This window comes from Prionailurus bengalensis, chromosome D1, assembly GCF_016509475.1.
Source record: "Prionailurus bengalensis isolate Pbe53 chromosome D1, Fcat_Pben_1.1_paternal_pri, whole genome shotgun sequence".
In the NCBI taxonomy this organism is placed as follows: domain Eukaryota; kingdom Metazoa; phylum Chordata; class Mammalia; order Carnivora; family Felidae; genus Prionailurus; species Prionailurus bengalensis.
The window spans coordinates 95,026,038-95,047,466 of record NC_057346.1 but is presented as its reverse complement, the minus strand read 5'-3'; positions in this window follow the sequence as shown (position 1 = coordinate 95,047,466).

Here is a 21,429-nt window from a genome sequence, read left to right as displayed (position 1 = left end):
TCCCCTCAGTTACATGGCCCTCAAACTCTGGGGGTATACTTAACTCTTGTCTCTTATACTATTATGCCACACCTTCAGTCAATTAGCAAAGTTAGCTGACTTTACTTTTAAAACATATCCAGAATCTGACCAATTTAATCATGCCCCTTGTTATCAGTTTGGACAAACCCATCATCATCTTTTCAAATTATTGTTATTGACTTGTAACTGATCTCTATGTTTGATTCTTTGCCCTATTTAATCTTGTAAACATAACAGCTGGAATGATCCTATTAAAAGTAAGATGAAGTTATGTTTGCAGAGATAGTCCTTCCATGGCTTCTCCTTGCTCTAAGAGTAAAGATAAAGTGGTTATCACCTGTGAGGCCCTGCACCCTCTGGCCCTAAGCTGACTCTGATCTAATTTCTTGATTTTTCTTGTTCTTTGATTCTGCATCAGTCACACTGTTCCTCTTGCTGTGATTTTTTTTTTTTTCTTTTTAAACTAGGCACTCTCTCAGTGTGGGAGTTCTTGGCACAAACAAAATTAGCTGCCAGGACCCAGTTAATTAACTGAAAGAAGGCTTCTATTCTGGTTGGTGTCTGAATAGTTATGGGTCTGGAAATGGGGTGCCTGTAAGCCTATGCCTTGTTCATAAAGTAGACCAATATAAAAGAGGGCACATAGATGGGCACAAAAAATTCCCATGAGCCTTTCCACTGCCTTGCTGTTGCATTCCCAGAATGAGGATAATATGTCTTAAGCTGACCAATCTGAAATTGATGATATACCAATATCTGTGCTTAATAATGATACAGGGACTGGGAAGTGCTGGTAGGTAGAAGTTATATTGTGTTTTGGAAAATACTGATTCTCTATCTTGCTCCAATCTTATAGAATAAGAATGTCTACATGATGGGGCTAATGAATCAGTGTTTTAAAGAAGCTAGAAGTTATTATATAATTTGGAAGCTTATTAAGGTGCAATCCTAGCTGCAAAAAAAAATTCCCTAGCGATCTTTTAAAAAATGCTAATAGGCTTAGCCAGGAAATGTGCTTTAATAAGCAGCAGGGCTGAGAATCCATGGTCAAACAGAGTTAGAGATCAGTATTTATTGAATGAATAAAATGAGTGACTGATTAAAATGTGAACTATTATATATTCACACTCCTTGACAATTCAGATGAGTTCTTGTTCTACTTTTTACTGTCTTTAGCTCCTCACTGTGAAGGAAAGATTAAAAAATAAATCCCTCACTTCTACATCATGGTTAGGACAGTTCTCATGATCTCTTGCCCATAATTTCTGTCCTTGTTTTGCCTTTTCCTCCATATTAAAGCTAGAGCTATCTAAAAAGAATCCAGCCAATCATACTATGTGTGTATATAAAAATTTGTTGGTGTTTTCTTTCATTAGTCCAGAATTTTTTTTGTTGTAAGTGACAGAAACTGAACTCAAAACAGTTTAAATGCGGAAAAAAATGATTTATCAGCTAACTAAACACAACAGAGCTGAATCTAGGATTCCATAGGATTCTATTCATTTCCATTTTTCAGTCTAATTTCTCTCTTTGGCTTAATTCTCTGTCACATTTGGCAGGCACAATCTATCTCTGCTTAACACAGTGTTAGCCCCAGCAGTTCAAAGAGCTGGAGGCTGGCAGGAAGAGGTCCACTCAGGTCATATATCTTAGGCATCAATCCATTCTCACTGTCAACTGAGTGCTCAGCTGGAACCACTCACAAGGGGATCTTCCTTCCCCTCCATATGGTTTGGGCTTCTCATAGCATGGCAGCTAGTCTCCAAGGGGGAGAAGTGAATGCTGCCTGTCCTCTGACAGCTTCAGGTAACACTGCTGCATTCTCTTACTCGAAGACCAGATTCACAAGTAGGGGAAGTAAACTCTCTTCTTCATATGAGGAGTATGTGAAGAATAACATGCACATTTAAGAGGCGGTGGTAGTGGGGTGGGGGGGTCATATAGCTCTTCTTTGAATACCACCTTCTGCAGCATAAGTCCAGCTTAATTATTTCCATTTTCTAGTACATTGTCACAATGTCTGAATGACCCCAGGTGAACTTAATAGTTTTCTTGTCTCTCTTCAAGAACAGTGTTTCTGATAGTGTGTTTTACAGATGTGTTGGGAAGCAAATGTGCCGTCTATGGAAAATGAAAAAAAAAAGAAATTTTCTTTTGACATATAAGTTTGTGAAGGATTAAACCACCAAACAAATTTTCTCACTGCAGGAATTTTTAGAGTTTGTCATACACTGATATGCATTGTAAACCTCCAAAATGACAGGAGTAAGGAAGTTGGGTAGAGGATGGGGAAGGTTACACAGTAGAGTGTTTCTTAACACATAGGACTTGGAATTCTTTATGTGGAGCAATTTTTTTTAACATTTTTTTAATGTTTATTCTTGAGAGAGAGAGAGCACGAGCAGGGGAGGGTCAGAGAGAGGGAGACACAGAATCTGAAGCAGGCTCCAGTCTCTGAGCTGTAAGCACAGAGCCAGATGTGGGGCTTGAACCCACAAAACCATGAGATCATGACCTGAACCGAAGTGGGACACTAACCAACTGAGCCCCCCAGGCGTCCTGGAGCAATTTCTCAGATGGATATTCCATAATATAAGCTTCAGAAAACTCTGCCTCAATATTTTTTACATACCTCTAATGGTTCACTTGTCAGACTTTACTGTAATTCTTTGATTGTCAATTCATACATTACATTGTGAATTCTTAAATCTTGAAAATTTTGTTGTCTTGTTATTTTATCTCCAGCTCTCCCAGGGTCTAGCACATCATAGACATTTATAAAACATTTCAGGAAGAAGAGATTTAGAAAAGAGAAAGAAAATGGACGGCAGGGAGAATGAAAGCTTTAGAACTTTTCATTATGTAAGCCCAGCTTTGATATATGCAATCTGGCCATTTATGTCATGCCTGATTCAGCTGTTAGAATTCAGTTCTGTGAAGATTCTTACGGGAGATTTATCATGATTTCAGATCGGCTAAAACCATGTTGCTGCCGCACATTTCTGTTATAGTAGGAAGACTGATACCCTGAATGATGTTCACATCCTAATATTGAGAACCTGCGATAGTTAGGTTACCTGGCAAAGAGAATTAAGTTTGCAGAAGGAATTAAGATTGCTAATCCGCTGACCTTAAAATAGACTACTTTGCATTACATGGATGGGCCCAATATAATCACAAGAAACCTTAAAATTGGAAGAGGGAGGCAGAAAAGAGAACCAGAGTAATGCAAGGTGACAAGAATTCAGTCAGATGTTGCTAGCTTCGAAGATAGAGGAAGGAGGCAATGAGTCAAGGAATGTAGGTGATTTCTAGGAAAAGCTGGAAAAGACATGGGAATGGACTTTCCCCCTCAACCTTCCAGAAAGAACAGAGCTCTACTATACCTTAATGTAAACCTGAGACCCATTTTGGATTTCTGAACTCCAGAACTGTAAGATAATAATTATCTGTGTCGCTTTAAGTGCCTAAGTGTGTAGTAATTTGTTACAGCTGCCATGGATGATTGCCATATTTTCTAGTTGACTAGTAAATAAAAAGAAATTATATAGGAGCAAGAATAGTGCAGCCCTGGCTGCACTTAATTTATTTTAATAGATTTAGTTTTAATTACCTTGATGCAACTCTGCAGTGTGTTAGTAAATACACCATAGTCCATTTTGTAAAATTGACTAATCTATATTAATAGATGCTCTCAGTATGGTGTTTGGTCCTGGGCTAATTCCACTATAGCAAAATATGCATGAGTATTTGTAGAATATGGAAATGGTTATTCTTTAGGTTATATAGTTCTGAGAAACTTTGCATTTTGAGGACAATTTGCAGTTTACAGAGGCAAAACAGACAACATTTTGTAAGGGAGAAAACAACATAAGCATTTCAAAATAGGAACATTTTAATAAAGTATAAATAATTCACCCAAAGGATGTTCAATTATTTAAACTCCCTTTCCTGTGATGTTCAGTAAGTCAGGAGTATTACATGCATTTTTGACTTACGATATTTTAAACTTATGATGAGTTTATTGGACATAACCCCAACATAAGTTGAGGAAGATCTGTACTCTTCTTTTCTTAGGTAGCATAATAAAGAACACATATACATCATTTATCACAGTTTAGATTCCTTTTGATGACAATAATAGAAGATGCAAATCAAACTAATTGTAAAAGATAAGGAAATATAGTCTCACCTATCTAAAATAGGAGTAAGAACTTTGAAGAAGCTTAATATAGTGAGTCAAATAAATGATTCCAAAAATGTTATATCCCCTTTCAAACAAATGTTTTTATATGACAATGCCTATTAAAAATGTGTCTCAGGGAGCCTTGGTGGCTCTTGCTCAGGACATGATCTCATGTTTCATGAGTTCAAGCCCTACGTCCAGCTCTGTACTGACAGCACAGAGCTTGCTTAGGATTCTCTCTCTCCTCTCTCTGCTCTTCCCCTGCTTGCTTTCTCTCTCTCTCTCTCAGAAATAAACTTAAAAATGCATCTCAGTGATTGTTTTGATTATTGCACTAGGTTTATTTTTATTTTTAAATTGTTTTTATATTTACTAGATTGAGATGAAAAATATTATAGGTCTTCTCAATTCCATTCCTTTTCAGAAACAGAAAATAAATGGTTATAATGAAAAGTAAGATTTCCCTGAATATACACCTTCTAAAGTTGAAATATTATAAAGTTAACAATAGAGTTTTAATATTAAATCCTGCATTCTATTTTACCTCTCACAATTAATTTTCTCAAATCTTCAATTACTTTTGTGGGAGTAATTTCAATGTTTTCCTGTTTGTAAGCTTTATTTTTAATAATTGCCACTCATTAAAACTTAGGAAGCTGACAGTTTCTATTTTTGTTTCATTTCTTGAATAATTTGATTAAAGATTTTCAATTGATTTTGAACAGAATGCAACCAAAATTTGAAGATCTTGTTCAAAATTTGAAGATCTTGTTTTCAAAACAAGTCCAATACCACTATGGAAATCTTAAGTTGCTTTTCAAAGTAATTCTTGAAATTTAAACCATTGCTAAAATCCAGCTGATGGTGGGCAGAAAAGAGAAAGCACAAACTCATACTGAAAAGTTTTTTTAATGCAACATCAACTTAATTATACACACACACAAACTGAGTCTTTTTTAATCTCTGTACATAAAGTAATTATACATTTTGACTATAATTATTTCAACACAATCATTAATTTGTGTGCTATAAGAAATTCCAAGTGTATTTCTGGTCAATAGTTATTTGTTGTTGTTGTTTATTTGTTTGTTTAATTTCAATAAGACCAATGATTTTACCATAATACTGTGCTCTAACAAATTAGTATTTCATATTTTTTATCATTGCAAAAACTAAATATTTTAGCTCTGATACTGAGTATTTTAATAGCATTTACACTGGTTATGTATTTAAAGAAAATGAATTTGTATAACTTTACTTGAATCCCATGAATTGGATGATAAAACTGAATCCATTTCTGGAATTAACTGATTTTCTACTGAAGCATCTGATAACATTGATATACTACTTGTATCATTTAACTGTGCAGTTCTGCTAATGGAATCAATGGTGCTAATGGAATCAGTAGATCTAAATGAAAAGTAATATTTTATGGTATATTATATTAATGTCTTTTCTGAAGCTGGACAAATCTGTCATTTATGGCTCACTTTATTTTATTTTTCAAAATTAAAACATTGTTTTCAATGTTTATTTATTTTCGAGAGAGTGCGATCAGGGGAGGGGCAGAGAGAAAGGGAGACACAGAATCTGAAGCAGGCTCCAGGCTCCAAGCTGTCAGCACAGAGCTGGATGCTGACACCTAACCAACCCATGAATGGTGAGATCATGACCTGAGGCAAATTTGGACGCTTAACTGACTGAGCCACCCAGACGTCCCTATTTTTCAAAATTTTAATTTAAATTCTAATTAACATATAGTGTAATACTGGTTTCAGGAGTAGAGTTTAGTGATTCATCACTTTCATATAACACCCAGAGCTCAATACAACTGCCCTCCTTCATACCCATCACCCATTTAGCAAATTCCCCACCCACCGCCCCTTCATCAACCTTCAGTTTATTCTCTAGTTAAGAATCTCTTATGGTTTGCTTCTCTCTTCCCCGCCCTTCCTCTATGTTCATCTGTTTTGTGGTTTGTTTAAATGGCTAACACTTTTGAAATAAATACTGATGCTGTTTCTGCAGATTTATGTTCTCTAGCTTTCCTTTCCTGATAATAAATGGTAAGAAACATCAAGCCAATATTTTATTCAACTTAAACATTTACCAACTTTTGAGAAATAGAAATTCTGGAAATATTTTTTTAAATTTATTTATTTTGAGAGAGAGAGAATGTGAGCAGAGAAGGGGCAGAGAGAGAGGGAGAGAGAGAGAGAATTCCCAGCAGGCTCTGCACTGCCAGCTGCAGAGCCAGACGCAAGGCTTGGACTCATGAACCGTGTCATCTTAACCTGAGCTGAAACCAAGGATCAGTCACTTAACTGACTGAGCCACCCAGGTGCCCCTGGAAATAATTTTTTAATTGTCCAGCTATTGCTACCAAAAGAGTTTATTGCAATAATAAAATAAAATAAAATACCATCAAACAATAAATTAGTTAAGTATCTGTAGATTTACAACATTCAATAAATATAAAAAACACAGCAGGAATGGTAAAACTATTCTATTGATTAGACTATACAGTTATTGATTAGACTATTGATTAGACTATACAATTACTATTTTTTGCACATTTCTCATGTACACATTAACCTACAATGTCACATTGACTTGACTAACTGAAGATCTCATGGATTCCATCAAAAGTCATGGCACTAATCCTGTCATAAATGGCTGTATTCAAGTGGCCAGTAGGGGGCAGCTGATCAAAGACTTCTCCCACTACAGCTCTCAACCTGAAAAGTGTAGCTGTTTGCTAGTTGTCCTATCATAATCATTCGATTTTATCAGAAAATATTATGCATTCTTCTCTTGCAAGGGACATGTTATATTATCTGGAAAAGGAGAGAGGAAAAAGGCTGGTAATCTGATAGCCATGTGTTAAAGTTAGAACAGCGTTCAGTGCACGTGAGTGTTATCCATTATTGTACAAGATCATGGCAGGAACTGGAAGCAAAATTTTAATAATGCATTACCAAAAAATGAAAAATCTAAGACAAATGTTGAACTGAACAGGACTTGAGACAATAGGCATATATTTCAGATTGTTGTGATTATCAATTTAAACTATGTAAACAAATTGTAAAGGTTGAAAAAATAAAACACAAAACACTAAACCTCACATTTATGTTAATGATGCCTACTTTTACTATTTCTACTGTGCTAACATGGTTCAGATTTCAAATTTCCATATCAGTCTGAAGCAGGTATAAAGGCAAAAGCATATCAGTGAGTCTTGTGGAATGGAATCAAATCTGACTCTGCCAACCCTTTGCTCTGTGACCACTGTCACAGAAACTGTTTCTCTGAAATGCAGCAATATGGGGATGATAGTGCTGCCATTAAAGAGGTTTCATAAGAATAGCGTAAGTGAGGGGTGCCTGGGTGGCTCAGTCGGTTAAGCATCCGACTTTGGCTCATGATCTCACGGTCGTGAGTTTGAGCCCCGCGTCAGGCTCTGTGCTGACAGCTCAGAGCCTGGAGCCTGTTTCAGATTCTGTGCCTCCCTCTCTCTCTGATCCTCTCCCGTTCATGCTGTCTCTCCCTGTCTCAAAAATAAATAATAAATAAATATTTAGAATAGCATAAGTGAATGATAATGAAATTTTAATATTATTGTATTAGTTTAATAATTTATTTTTCCTCTGTATGCCCATCTTCCTTCACTTTTATGTCAAGCGTGTGATGCTACCCATCCAACTGCATTAGAAAGACTAAAAATCCCCACGTGAGGCTCCGTGCTGACAGTGTAGAGCCTGCTTAGAATTCTCTCTCCTTCTCTCTGCCCGTGCCCCACTCAGTCACTCCATCTCCCTATCAAAATAAATAAACTTAAAAAACTTTAAAAAAAGAAGAAAGACTAAATTGGAGGTAGTGGCTACCTATATGAAATCTCTCTTCTCTAATTTTTCCTGGAATGGGAACCTACATAAGTGCTGGCAAAAGTATCTATAATCAGTCTATACTGAACATAACAGTTGGTAGATTTGTGGAAGAAATGACACTGTTTAAAAGTCTAATGGTACATTTTGGATTCTGGGACTCCCAGTGTAGTCTCAGCAATGTCTGGGACTCTTTTTTTGTTTTTTCAATTGTGGGCATGAAGAATTAGGAGGCCAGTTTAAGGAAGGAAAATTGTGTATGTCAAAATGTCATAGTTTTTTTTAAAGACACTAGGATTCAAAAAAGCGCAAAGTAACAGTTCCTTTGTGTTTCTCCAGAGATTGACTTTTGTTGAATCTAAATACCTTGTAACACGTAAAACAAGTGAATTACCAGATATGGAAAGATTTCGCAAAAATCATTAAATAAAATAAAATGACTTGATGCAAAAGCAAGGGTTATAAATATGTCATTTATAGAAGAACCCTGAAATGTTATTATATATGTGAAAAATTTCTCAACCCTGCTGATCTAGGAATGGCAAACATGAGACAAACAAAAATGAAATACACAAATATGACATACCATTTCACGCTCATCAGAGAAGCAAAAATAAAGTTTAACAGTAGCAAGTGTTGGCAAAGATGTGGGGAAATGGAATCACAAAGTGATGTTAACACATTGGAAAGCTATTTGACAATGCTTAGTAAAATTGATAATGTGCAAACCCTATGAGTAAGATTTGTATTTCTGGGCTTATATCCCATAGAAATTCTCTGACATGTATAATAGAATATCTGTGCAAGAATATTTGCGGCAACATTGTTAATAATAGTAAAACACTAAAACTTACCAAAATCTGATACTGAAAGGATGAAAAAATGAAACAGGATACATTGCACAATTCAATACTTAACATTCATTAAAAGGAATGAATTAGGCTTTATAACGTATGTCATCTCAACAACAAGTTTTGAGAGAAATAGCAATTTGAAGAATGATGCATCAAATAAGTATATCTGCCAAGTTAAAACCATATATAACACTATAAACTAACTCACGTAAGTGGGTGTTGCCTATCTATATATCAGTATATATCTATCAGGAATCTTGATGCAGTCATAAATCTATCCATCTTTCTATAAGTCAGTCCACAGATATATCCATCTGTATTTTTTAACAAACTAGAATTATACCCATCAAATTTGTAAACATAGTTGCCCAGGGATGAGAAGGAAGTTGCCTGGAATGGGATGAAACAATAAAGGAAAACACACTTTAACTTTATCCATAATATATATATATATATTTGCAGTTAGAAAAATAGACACAGCAAATTTCACAAAATAACTAGTGTCTATTTTAGGTGCACATACAATTATAAGTTACACCATTCTTCTTTTTATTTTAATCTTCTTTCTTATTTTCTAAAAACAATGCTTTAAATGAAAGAAATCAATATATACAATGCTGGAATTTTAGCCCTTGAAATCTGAATATATTTTTATTGACTAGAGACGGCAAACATGGTCATGTGTTTGCAACATCTGCAATGAGCTAATGGAGCAACTCATAAGGGAATGGAATTTGGCATTTGTCCAGAGGACCCAGATCTACACAAATCTTGTCCTGTTAATTCTGTCTGCAGTGAGAGAAGTGGCTCTAAGAAATAAAGTAATTATGGCAGATCAGAGGTAGAGGAGAACTCAAGAAACCATCCAGGATGATCCTGTCATTTGAGTGATGAAGAAACTGAGGTCCAGGCAACAGAAGGAACTTGGAAAAAATGACATTGGCAATCAGTTCTCCGGACTTCCAGGTAAGCACACCACACAGAATTATAGGTGTTGTCTTCTGGGGACCCAAATTACTTGTTCCTATTCCAATGACTTTTGCTTCTGGGCAAAAGCAATGAAGTCAGTATCAATACTAATTAACCATTTCTGTATTCTGCCCTGAGCCAAATAGCCAGGGTGCGGACATCAGCAAGGATCTACCTCAAGATCTGAGCTTCTATCAGCTGCCAGTTCAGCTCATGGGAGCCCTCCCCCAGCTCTGCCCCCAGTCCCTACATCCCCATGCTAGCTGTGTCTCTTATGGCTTTGGCTTCACTCTCATTGATTTTGGGAAAGCTCGAAGGGCAAAGTTTCTTCTTGAGAGATGCAATGTTGCAGGGCTTGGGAGGCTTGGAATGGGCTTATTAATAAAGGCTGGTATTAATTAAGAGAAGGTCAAGGGGGTTTAAACACCTATTGCTCTGGAAGGACAACTTGGCATGAAGTGAGTGACTGTTATTGATTAAGCATTTTGATTGCCTGCTTGGATAGTCAATCAATAGTAAAGAGTCAGATTCTTCAAAATATTAAACAGATGAAGACAAGGATTTTAGCTTGGGGCTTGAATTCCTAATGTTTTGGTAAAAAGTTAGGAAGAAAGCTCTTTGCATCCAGGTGAATTACAGGAGAGTAAGTGGAGGCGGAGTGATGGATTATTGAACTACTTGAAAAGCAATAGTTGCTGCCTGTGGCTTTTGTAATTCACTCTGTGAACATGTGTCCTGAGGCTTGTGGTAAGAGTACATCAGATGTAATGGGTACTTTTTCAGCATCAGGATGTAAGGGAGATTTTTCTTCCAATTAAGGATAGGAAAGCAGCTCCTTAATGAGGAATCTATTTCGAACGTTAAAGGAAGGTAGCAACAATTTATCGTTCTCATTTTATAACTGAAAATAGCCCGACAATCCTAAAAATAGTGCTTCTAAGCTCTAAAAGAGAGGCTTTGTCAGGACTGAAGGATTGCGCCATTTCTACCTCCGGAGGTGAGAGTTTGCATTTATATGGTGCTTAGTAGGGACTAGGCAATGTTGACTCATTTATTTCTCACAATAAACCTCTGAGGCAGGTACTAATACATCTTCATTTTATAGATGAGGAAAATATCATATAAAGATTATTTCGCCTAATGTCACTCAGCTGTCAATAGCAGAATTATGGTTTGAATTGAGGAAGTCTGTATTCCTAACCACTCAGCTAGTAATTTTTAAATTTTAACTCACATGGGAATCACCCTGAGGCCTTGTTAAAACGTAAAATACTGGACTTCATTTCCAGATTTAGTAGGTCTGGGGCGGGACCCAAGAATTGAATTTCCAACAAGATCCAAGTTAATGCCAATACTGATAGTTTAAGATTTAGGCTTTGAGGACCACTGCACTAGACTCTGTGTGCCATTTCTTTGCTCCCTAAGCTTCTACAAGTATTCACCCTGCAAATAGTACACATGACTCTCAGCAGTTCCTTTCAGGTGTGGGGTCAAAATTAAATCACCCAAACAGGGGCACCTGGGTGGCTCAGTGGGTTAAGTTTCTGACTTTGGCCCAGGGCATGATCTCACAGTTCGTGGGTTCGAGCTCTACATTGGGCTCTGTGCTGACAGCTCAGAGCCTGGAGCCTGCTTTGGATTCTGTGTCTCCCTCTCTTTCTGCCCCTCCCCTGCTCGTGCTCTGTCTCTTTCCCTCTCTTTCAAAAATAAATAAATGTCCAAAAAAAAAATAAATCACCCAAACATAGCACCATGGATTTTGAAAACATTTTGATCAGTAAAATAGATCAAAAAGAAATACAAAAGCATCAATCAAAGGGTAAGTGTACCAGGTATACTATTATACTTGAGGTCTAGAAATGACATGTGTTGTGACTAAGGCTTATCATTTGTGAATTGAACATAGCCATGAACATAGCTGGGTGTCATTTTCTATTATTTGATGGTAATTGCCCTATACTCAATTATTTGCAGATGGCCCATAATGTGTATTTTTATACCCTTGGGCTGCTTCCTTTTTTTTTTTTTATTTTTTTTTAATGTTTATTTTTTTTTTTTTTTTTTTTAAATTTTTTTTTTCAACGTTTATTTATTTTTGGGACAGAGAGAGACAGAGCATGAATGGGGGAGGGGCAGAGAGAGAGGGAGACACAGAATCGGAAACCGGCTCCAGGCTCTGAGCCATCAGCCCAGAGCCCGACGCGGGGCTCGAACTCACGGACGGCGAGATCGTGACCTGGCTGAAGTCGGACACTTAACCGACTGCGCCACCCAGGCGCCCCTTAATGTTTATTTTTGACAGAGAGAGAGAGAGACAGAGAATGAACAGGGGAGGGGCAGAGAGAGAGGGAGACACAGAATCTGAAGCAGGCTCCAGGCTCTGAGCTGTCAGCCCAGAGCCTGACACGGGGCTCGAACTCACAGACCCTGAGATCATGACCTGAGCCGAAGTCAGACACTCAACTGACAGAGCCACCCAGGCACCTCATTTGGGCTGCTTCCTTTGACTGAAATGCTCCTTCACTGCTTAATGACAGACATCCTATTTACACTTCAAGACCCCACTAACCCTCTGTTGTGAAGTGTAAAGTTTCTCATTAATGAGAAACTTTCAGGTTGAAAATGACCTGAAGTGATAACTGTTCTCTAGATCAGTTTGTGGCCAAAAAAGAAAAAAAAAATAGATGAACAAGTGAGTAACTTGAGATCATCCCTTAGTTTTCTTATTCATCCCTCTTGGCTGCCATATCAAGATGTCCCTATCTTAATCATTGCATTTTTCCTGTTTACTCGCTTCTCTTCGGCCTTGGGTATTGAGTGCCTCCAGTTCAGACACCAGAAGAATGTAAAGAATATGTGGCTGAGGACTTTGTTTAACTTTGTCCATTGTGAGGTTCCAGGAAACAGCCGCATCAGCTCATCAAACAACTCTAAATTTCCATGAACTTCTCTAGAAAGTTCAACTAATGATGGGAGGTCTCAATTACCTTTGAAGTTCAAAAACCTTCAAATGTCTGGCAAAATCAAAGCTATTGAAATGCATAGAACCTCCTAATAGAGCCTGCTTTATCCTTGAATCTTCCATGGCCCCATTTTTGTGGCCTTACAGAAACACTACCTAGCTTTGGAAGTTGATATCAAAAGAACATGAAGATGACTCCTAAATCTTCTGCAAAAGAATGAAGGTTGACAATGTTGCTGTTTGACTCTGATTCAGACAATGGTCAGAGAGAAGTGACTGGCTTGAGATTGTAGGGAAGAAAGGCATTTCCCCTTTTCTCTTTTAGGTTCTTTCGTTTAATAAGCAAATTGACATAAGACAGATTAACAGGGATAAAAAATAACAAATTTAATTTTGCTCATGTGGGAGCCCCAGAAATATGAGGCTTTCCACCAATCAGGCAATTGAGACTTATATGCCATCCTGAGCTACGGAGAAGGGATAGGGGTCTGGGACTTCAAAGGGAGAGAGACAATTTATAGGAGGATGAGAGGAGCAAATGTCTGCCAAACAAATATTTACCATGTCATACAAATAAATTATTCCAGGTAAAAGCCCTCTTCCTGGTACAAGCCTCTTATCTAAATTATTTTAGAGAGTTAAGGGAGAAGTAATAAGCTCTTCTTAAGTCTGTTGAGTATTGGTTGTCTTCTTCTCAAAATAATACACATGCCAAAGTAGCAATTTTGAGGTGGCCTGCCCTGCACCTCATCCGAATCTACCACTCTCCTTCTTCCTAAGGTGCATATGCTGCTTTGGATTTGATAGACGTTAAGGTCAGAATCGGAAGGAAATTAGCCACTTCCACATCCCCTGGATGGAAGCCAGGCTTCCTTGTGTTCTGCAAGTAATTAGAAAGTTGGTAATAGACTATCCTGGAATTCAGAGGCAGGAGACTTCATAGAAGGAGGTCTTGTCCTGTTAAGTATCAACCATGGCAAACCTCAAATGTTGGTTTTACAGATAAGGACATCTGAGGCTGAGATGTGGTTGAGAAAGCAGAGAAGTCCCAGAGCTAGGATTCCAAGTTAAGTACTTCAGATTCCAGACTCTATACATGCAGTTTCCATTTGAAAAAACAAAACAGAACAGAACAAAACAATAACATTAAAACAACAACAACAACACCCATACAGCACAAACAGTGCAGATTGTCCTGAAACACTGCATTAATCTCAGAGCATTACCTAGACTTTTAAAGATGACACTTTTACTGAGATGATTTTTTTTTGCAAAATTGTGTGATCTCCAGGGACTTCTTTCTTAAACGCTTGCTAATCCATTAAGAAATGTGCATCTCTGAAATCTTTTTGGCCTTACAGACATTTATTGTGTGACTTCTAGAAGTCCTACACTGTGGAGAATTTAGAAGGAGGTAAAGTAGTGAAAATAACAGGAGCTATGGGGCCATACAAACCTGTTTCAGTCTTCCACCTGCCTCTTCAAACAGCTTTGTGCAAAATACTTTCTTTCTCTGATCATTAGTTTCCCCTATTGATATTGTGATGTTGAAATAAGATAATATATATGAAGTATTTCACAGATCCTAAAAAAAAAATGTGCATTCTAGTTTATAAGGGCAACTGCTATTATTATTCCTAATGGAAAAAGAGAAGCCTCTTTCACATTAGGCATTTTGCTTGAAGATGTAACTAGAGTATTGATAGAGGAGGAAGTGAGCAACTTCTTTAGGCCAGTTCCCTAGAGGGTGCAATTACTGAGAACAGTTAAGCAGAGTTTTTACCGCAATGGCCAGAGAGCTCTGACTCACAGCTGTTCACTATCTCAGACATGGATTCCACTGACAGGCTTTAGAGAGAGAAGGATTACCTGACAGAGTCTCCACCAGGGACTAGGTTATCAAAAGCTGCAGCTTTTGCAATAATGCTATTAAAACCTTGAGCCACAGCTCTCTCTGGCCTGTGCTAGGCTCAGACCGTTGGCTTTATTTGCTTCTCACAAATCATGAGACCCTGCATGTTTGGGCCACCATTAGCATTCTTAGTGAGCCGAGAAACTTTAACATTCCAGTCATGGGAAAAATAATCACTAGAACTTGGTTTCTAAATACAAGTCCCAGGAGTTGAGTACCTACAGTGTGCTACCCATGACATATCACACTTGACTTTTGGAATTTTCTATCCTCTTAAGGCTCTAGTGCAAAGTTGATTTATTGTTTATGGCTTTATTGTTTTCTTATTGTTTATTATTGTTCATGGCTCCCCATTATGGCTCCCCATGTCATGGCTCCTTTCACTTGGTGAAAACACAGCCTACCACTAAAGAAGTGAAGAGGCCCAGATACTCCTTTTTTTCCATCACCTCAAGGTACAGTACAGGCATATGAGCTAGGCTTGGCCAATTGGATATTTCTGTCACTTTGAAGTGGAGCCAGTGGTACAATAAAACATGTTCAGTGCTAGCAGCAAAGATGCATCCAGCATCTGTGGTGCCTGTGGCATCTGGACTGGTGGTATCTCCCGCTATTAACCATGTTGTTCCTATTCTGATGTGACTATAACTGTAGTACTAATCCCTTTAGCTTCCTTGACGTTCCGCCTATTTTGACTCTCTAACAACTGAAGTGCTTTCGTTCATTCCTGACCATTCTTCATTTTATGAACTATCCATTATGCTTTCAATACATTATCTTTCTACCCACACAAAGCAGATTTGTTCTCATTATTTACAATCAAGATTGATACAAATATAGTAATATTGAAATAAGTAATCCCAAATTTTAAAAAAAAGAGAAAAGAATGTTATGAAGGAAAATTAAAGGATGCTACCAAGGATATAAGCCTGACAAATGAAATACATAGGTGCTTTGTCTTCTTTTAACTATAGATTCTGCATTTTCAACAAAAATATCTCACAGGTTCATGGAAATGATAGAGCAAAAGAAAAAGGTCATCTTGTCCAAACAGCCCATTTTAAGGAAGGGTGTTCTGCCCTGGAGAGGGTGACTATAGCAAATCTATGGCGAAGCCAACTCTAGAAAATACAAAACTCCTTTTCCCTAACTATGTGCTCCTTCTGATGCAAACCTAGTTTCTTAAATTTGAGAGTGAAGAGATACATTTTAATAGAATGAAAGGTTGATGTGGAATGGAGCATTTTTTTCTGACCTTATAAAACCCAGCCCCATTCCAGGGTAATGGGATGAACATTGAGATTATAAATAGAAACAGTCTGGAAAGTTTGGACTTTAGAGTGTAGGCAGTGGTGATTCATGAGGGAACAGGTGAATGAATAATCTTTTAATAGTGTTATTCCACTTCACATTTATATGATACCTTACAGCCTATTAACAATAGTACTAGGAGGAACAAAACATTGCTTAACTGCCTCCATTTCCCCTTTCTGACTCTCCAGTAGAGTTTGTGAGCCCCTCTTCTGTTCCAGGGCCATGCCATGCACCTAAGAGAACGTACTGCAGTGTGTTGTACTCTTCCAGTTACTGCAGGGCCAGCTATGAGCTCCTTGAATCCACAGTTCTTCTCCCCTTGTTTCAGACCCCACTGATGATCTCCAAACTAATATTCTACTGTCACGTGATAGGCATGTGTTAGCTATGTACTCAGCAAATGAATACAGGATGAGTGAATGTTAGGGGACAGATGGTCAGTTAAGTTGACACATAAAACTAATCATCATAGCCATGATCAGCAAACATGCACGTTTCTGATCATAGTGATAACATCTGGCTATCTCTCAATCCTGATTTTTTCTTCTTTTATGTGCTCCCTTCCAAACTTCAGGTCTGTTCCCATTGTCCTAAGTATCTAAGATCATGCGCCTTCGTATGCCCGTCTTCTGCCCCTTCCCAGCCCAGTCAACCTTCATTAGCTTTCCTTGGCATAATTAATTCTTCATTTTCTTTTTCAATCTATTGTTAAGGCGTCTGCTCTATATCTTTCTTCCTGTAGGGATTTCCTTTGTCTTTTTCAATAGACTTTCTAGGTGTTTTATCAGAAACACCTGCCTCATGCTAATCAAATCTGTGGACTTCCAAAGCTATTGTTTTTATAGGGCTTTTGACAGCCTATATTAAAAATCAAACGCTGAATCTATTTCCCTTTGCATTACTGATGTAATGATCTAATTCTCCTTGACTTTTATCATAGTGTCTAGTATATAAATAAATATCTAACAAACGTGAGCTGTAATAAACTCTTACTATCATTATTATTACTAGTATTTCTAGCATTACTGATGAAGGAGGATGTGGCAAGTATTTAAGAATAGAGGAAAAACACAAACTCAGATGTATTGGTTCTAAAGTCTGGCAGTCATTCAAAGAGAAAGAGCTTGTTTTGAAAGGATTAATTTGTTCCAGGGATGCTACATGGACAAGAGGAAATAAAGAATGTAAGAAGCATCTTCATATGGTACCTGACATTATAGCAGGATTCTTGCGCAGAGAAACAGGACACTGAGGCTTTTCTGTCCAGGAAGCAACTTTATTCATTATGCCAGGAAGGGCTCAGTGGGTCCATACCTGAAAAACTGAGTCCCAAGTGCAGCTGGGTGTGGCCTGTTGCACAGTTTTTTTCTCCTTTGTCTCCCATATATAGTAACATACAGTCTGAATGAGTGGTCTATGTTACAGAGTCGCGAGGAATGTTGTGCATATCCACATAGCCAGGTTGCCTTCCCTCGTCTTGAGGTTTTCACCACATTCCTTAAGGAGGGGATCTACCACAATATAACAGATGCTCTGTAAATGTGGAATGAATAAATGACTATGTGCTAATGAAAGAGAAATACTAAAATAATGTCCAATGGGGATATATGTGAGATATGAGAATAGTCTGAATATTTTAGACTAGCATGACAGAAAAGTCAAGTTTCACTTACAGATTATCATAGAGTTACATGCACACACACACACACACACACACACACACACACACAAATGGCTTTAGCACAATAGCTCTTACTCTCAAAAATATGTGAACAAAAAATGAAGAATGAGAAATTGGAACTACTGAAAGATAGGAGAAAAAAATAACAGACAGGAAAGAAGGAAAGGAGGATGGTAGAAGGAAAGAACTAGAGGAAATGATGTGATTAAACGGTTGCCTAGCAAACTCACAAAAACAAAATCTCAGTTCTGGGTGTTGGAACCTTCTAAATCACACTGATTATCTATTTATAGGAGTGTCTCCTCCTCTCTCCTAGACCACAAGCTCCTTAAAGGTAAGCAGTAGCTTTTTAGGCTGATCTTTGTAACTTCCTTAATGTATTGCATATACCATGCCTTTAATAAATTGAGAGAGAGAATGAATATAAGAATAATTGATTAATAAATGAAGACATGAAAAGAAGCAACCAACTAGAAAATATAAAGGATCAATTTTTTAAAAAGAAATTATTACCAAGCAGGTATAGCTACATGAGTAGGGCCAGAGGCCTTTTAGGTATGATCTGACTGCTTACAGCCAAGTTCTCCAGCTCAAGAAATAACTACTCCACTGCCTATCAAAAAGCTTAAAGTTTTCTAATAGAATTCATTGCTTTGGCCTCAAGGGCTTTTCTGCCTTTAAGGGTTGTCTGCTAAATTACAGATATCTCTGGGATATATAAAATGTGAAGCTATTATCAGCTTGAACCTCAGGGGGGATTAGTTGATGGCTGGTTGTTGGGAAGGTATGTGCCTAGGAAGAAAAAGAAGAGATGAGGAAGGGACCTAGATTACCTGAAAGTTTCATATGTCAGTTGTTTTACATATATTATCTCCTTTCATCCTTGAAAAACAAAACAATATCCAAACAAAATAGTGCATAGTACCTATTATTATTATCTCCATTTTTACAGAGAGGAGTCAAGTTTATAGAAGGCGAATTGCCAGTCTGATTAACTCTCCCAGAAGGGAACAGAGTTGGAATTTGAATGGAGATTTGTCAGGCTTCTTCCTTTCACTAGGCAGAGCTCTCTCCCAAAGGTCAGGAGGAAACTCCAGGTCCTGAAACATAATAATTTTATTTAGTACTGGAAATATTTTGACATTTCCCAGATTCCTTTTTAGAATGACAACTAACCCACCTGTATTAGTTTCCTAGGGCTGCTGTGTAACAAAATACCACAAACTGAGTGGCTTCAAAGAACATACATTTATTGGTTTATGATTCTGAAAGCTGAAGTCTAAAATCAAGGTGTTGATAGGGCCTCGTTCCCTCTGGAGCCCCTAGGGAAGGATTCTTCCTTGTGCCTCCCAGCTTTTAATACCCTCAGGGATTTCTTGATTCGTGGCAATGATAGGGTTTTGGAGCCTTGGGAGTCCAGAGCCAATGGCCAAGAAAAAATTCTTGAGATGTCTTTGGTGTAAAAAAGTGATTTTATTAAAACATGGGGATAGGACTTGTGGGCAGAAAGAGCTGCACTGGGGTTGTGAGGAGTGACTGATTATATACTATATACTTTATTAAGGGAGGTTTCCAAAAGGATTTTCATATGCTAAAGACAACTCATAAGATGCTGGAGGCCTAGTTATTGTCAAGCTAAGGTTGTTTTTCCCTTTAGCAAAGCATTACCACTAAGACAATAGGGAGTTCCTTGAGGAATGTTTTACTCTACCTGTATCAAGTGTTTGTCAATGGGCTACAGGTTATAAGGAAATTTAATTTTATCTGCCATTTCCTTCTTGACTTTGTTCCCCACATCACTAGGGAGAGGAGGGTGATGTTGGGACCCCAGGAAACTGAGTCTACAGGTTTCTGTGAAGAAGAGGCTATTGATAAAATTGCATTTTTCTTGTAATTTACTAAGATATTGGTAAAGTGATGGAGACTCAGGTGCTGCATGCCTGTGATCTCCATCAGCCAACCTTTGGTTTTTCCCTTTCCTTTGTTCTTCAGCAGCCAGGAGTACTTACATTACATCACACGCAGGGGAGGTGGGAGGTTTCAGGCTATCAGCTTCCTTATGCTTTCTCATCAGCAGCATTACCCCAATATCTGCCCCCATCTTATTACGGTCATAATCTCTGTCTTTCTTTGTCTTCACGTGGTGTTCTCTTTCCTGTGTTCTCTTTTGCTTCTTACAAAGAAAACAGACATATTAGATTAGAACTCATCCTATCAAATATGACTTCATTTTAACCGGAATATGTCTGCAAATAACCTATTTCCAAATAAGGTCACATTCATAGCTATGGAAGCTAGGACTTCAATGTATCTTTTGGGGGGTACATAATTCAACCTATCACATTTATTTCACTTGATTTGTCCTGCAATTAAGCTTTATATATATATATTCACCAAGTGAGTCTGTTTCAGTGGAAGGTAGAGAAGGAAGAAACAAAGTAGACAAAAAGTTTATGCCTCATTTCTTTAAAGAAGGTGATTTTATTGTCATGCTGTGGGCAAGGGTCTCCTGCATTTGTATTCACTCTAGGAAAAGAACTCCAGAGGGATTAGTGCTTCCCAAAAGCTTGGCTGTGTTTACTGTATGAATATAATCTTGACCAAAGCCTTTCTGGCCATATTTCTAAGCAAAACAACTGAATATGTTGCCATTTTGGAGATGAAAATGCTATAAATGAGATTACTTTTGCATTGAATCTGGGTTGCAGTTGGAGGTGATTTATCCTTTCAAATGACCGATGGATTTGCAAGGCCCTCTAGAGTGATTGACTTTCTATTGCACATTGGCTGTTTTCTTATTTATGTTAAGCAAAAGACTTTAATGATCAGAGCTGGAGCAAGAACAATTTCAATTTTGCATTCAAAAGATAGTCTTCAGGAGGCATAAAACTCCTTGAATTTGTTTGTTTAGCTTCTTTTTTGTTTGTTTGTTTTCACATTTGTGGTGCATAGATTTTAGAGTCTCTGACTATTCCAATCCTGGCTTTACTATTCTGGGGCAAATTACTTATACTCAGTAGCTTTGGGGTGCACTGTACAATAAACAATGTAGAAGTTTTTTGCTATGTGGTGCTTTAGATAATAATTAGTCACAGCAAATAATGGAGTAGATTCTTACCTCTAGGAACTTACCTGTAGGCTCAGCATATTATTTCTGTCCTATACATATTTCCCTATACAGGTCTGATTTCTAAGGCTGATATTTGAGAAGATGGTGGAAGGTCTGTCCCCTGATCAAATTCACTCTTGGTATTGCTATACAGACTTTCTTCCTTTACTCTCTCTTTTGACAGAGCCTTTCTGTGAGAGAATGGCACCTACTTCCAGAGAAATGTCAGCAAAATAGGCAATTAATATGAGTTGTCAGCACATCTCAGAGGCAGAAGATTAGGGTGAGTTCTTCAAGCATTATTAGAATTCCATCTTTAACACTTCTCATGATGGAGGGCAAATTTGTTCCTCAAAATGGAGAGTAATAGGATGAATTTCGAAAACATTCTTGCACCAGCCCACACCCATATACACACAGAGTTATCATTTCCTAGTATTTGCATTTATTTAATACGTAGTTTATTATTACCTTTTAATTACAAATGTCTCATACAAGACATAAATGGCAGCAATCAGACTTTAGGTCTTCACAAAG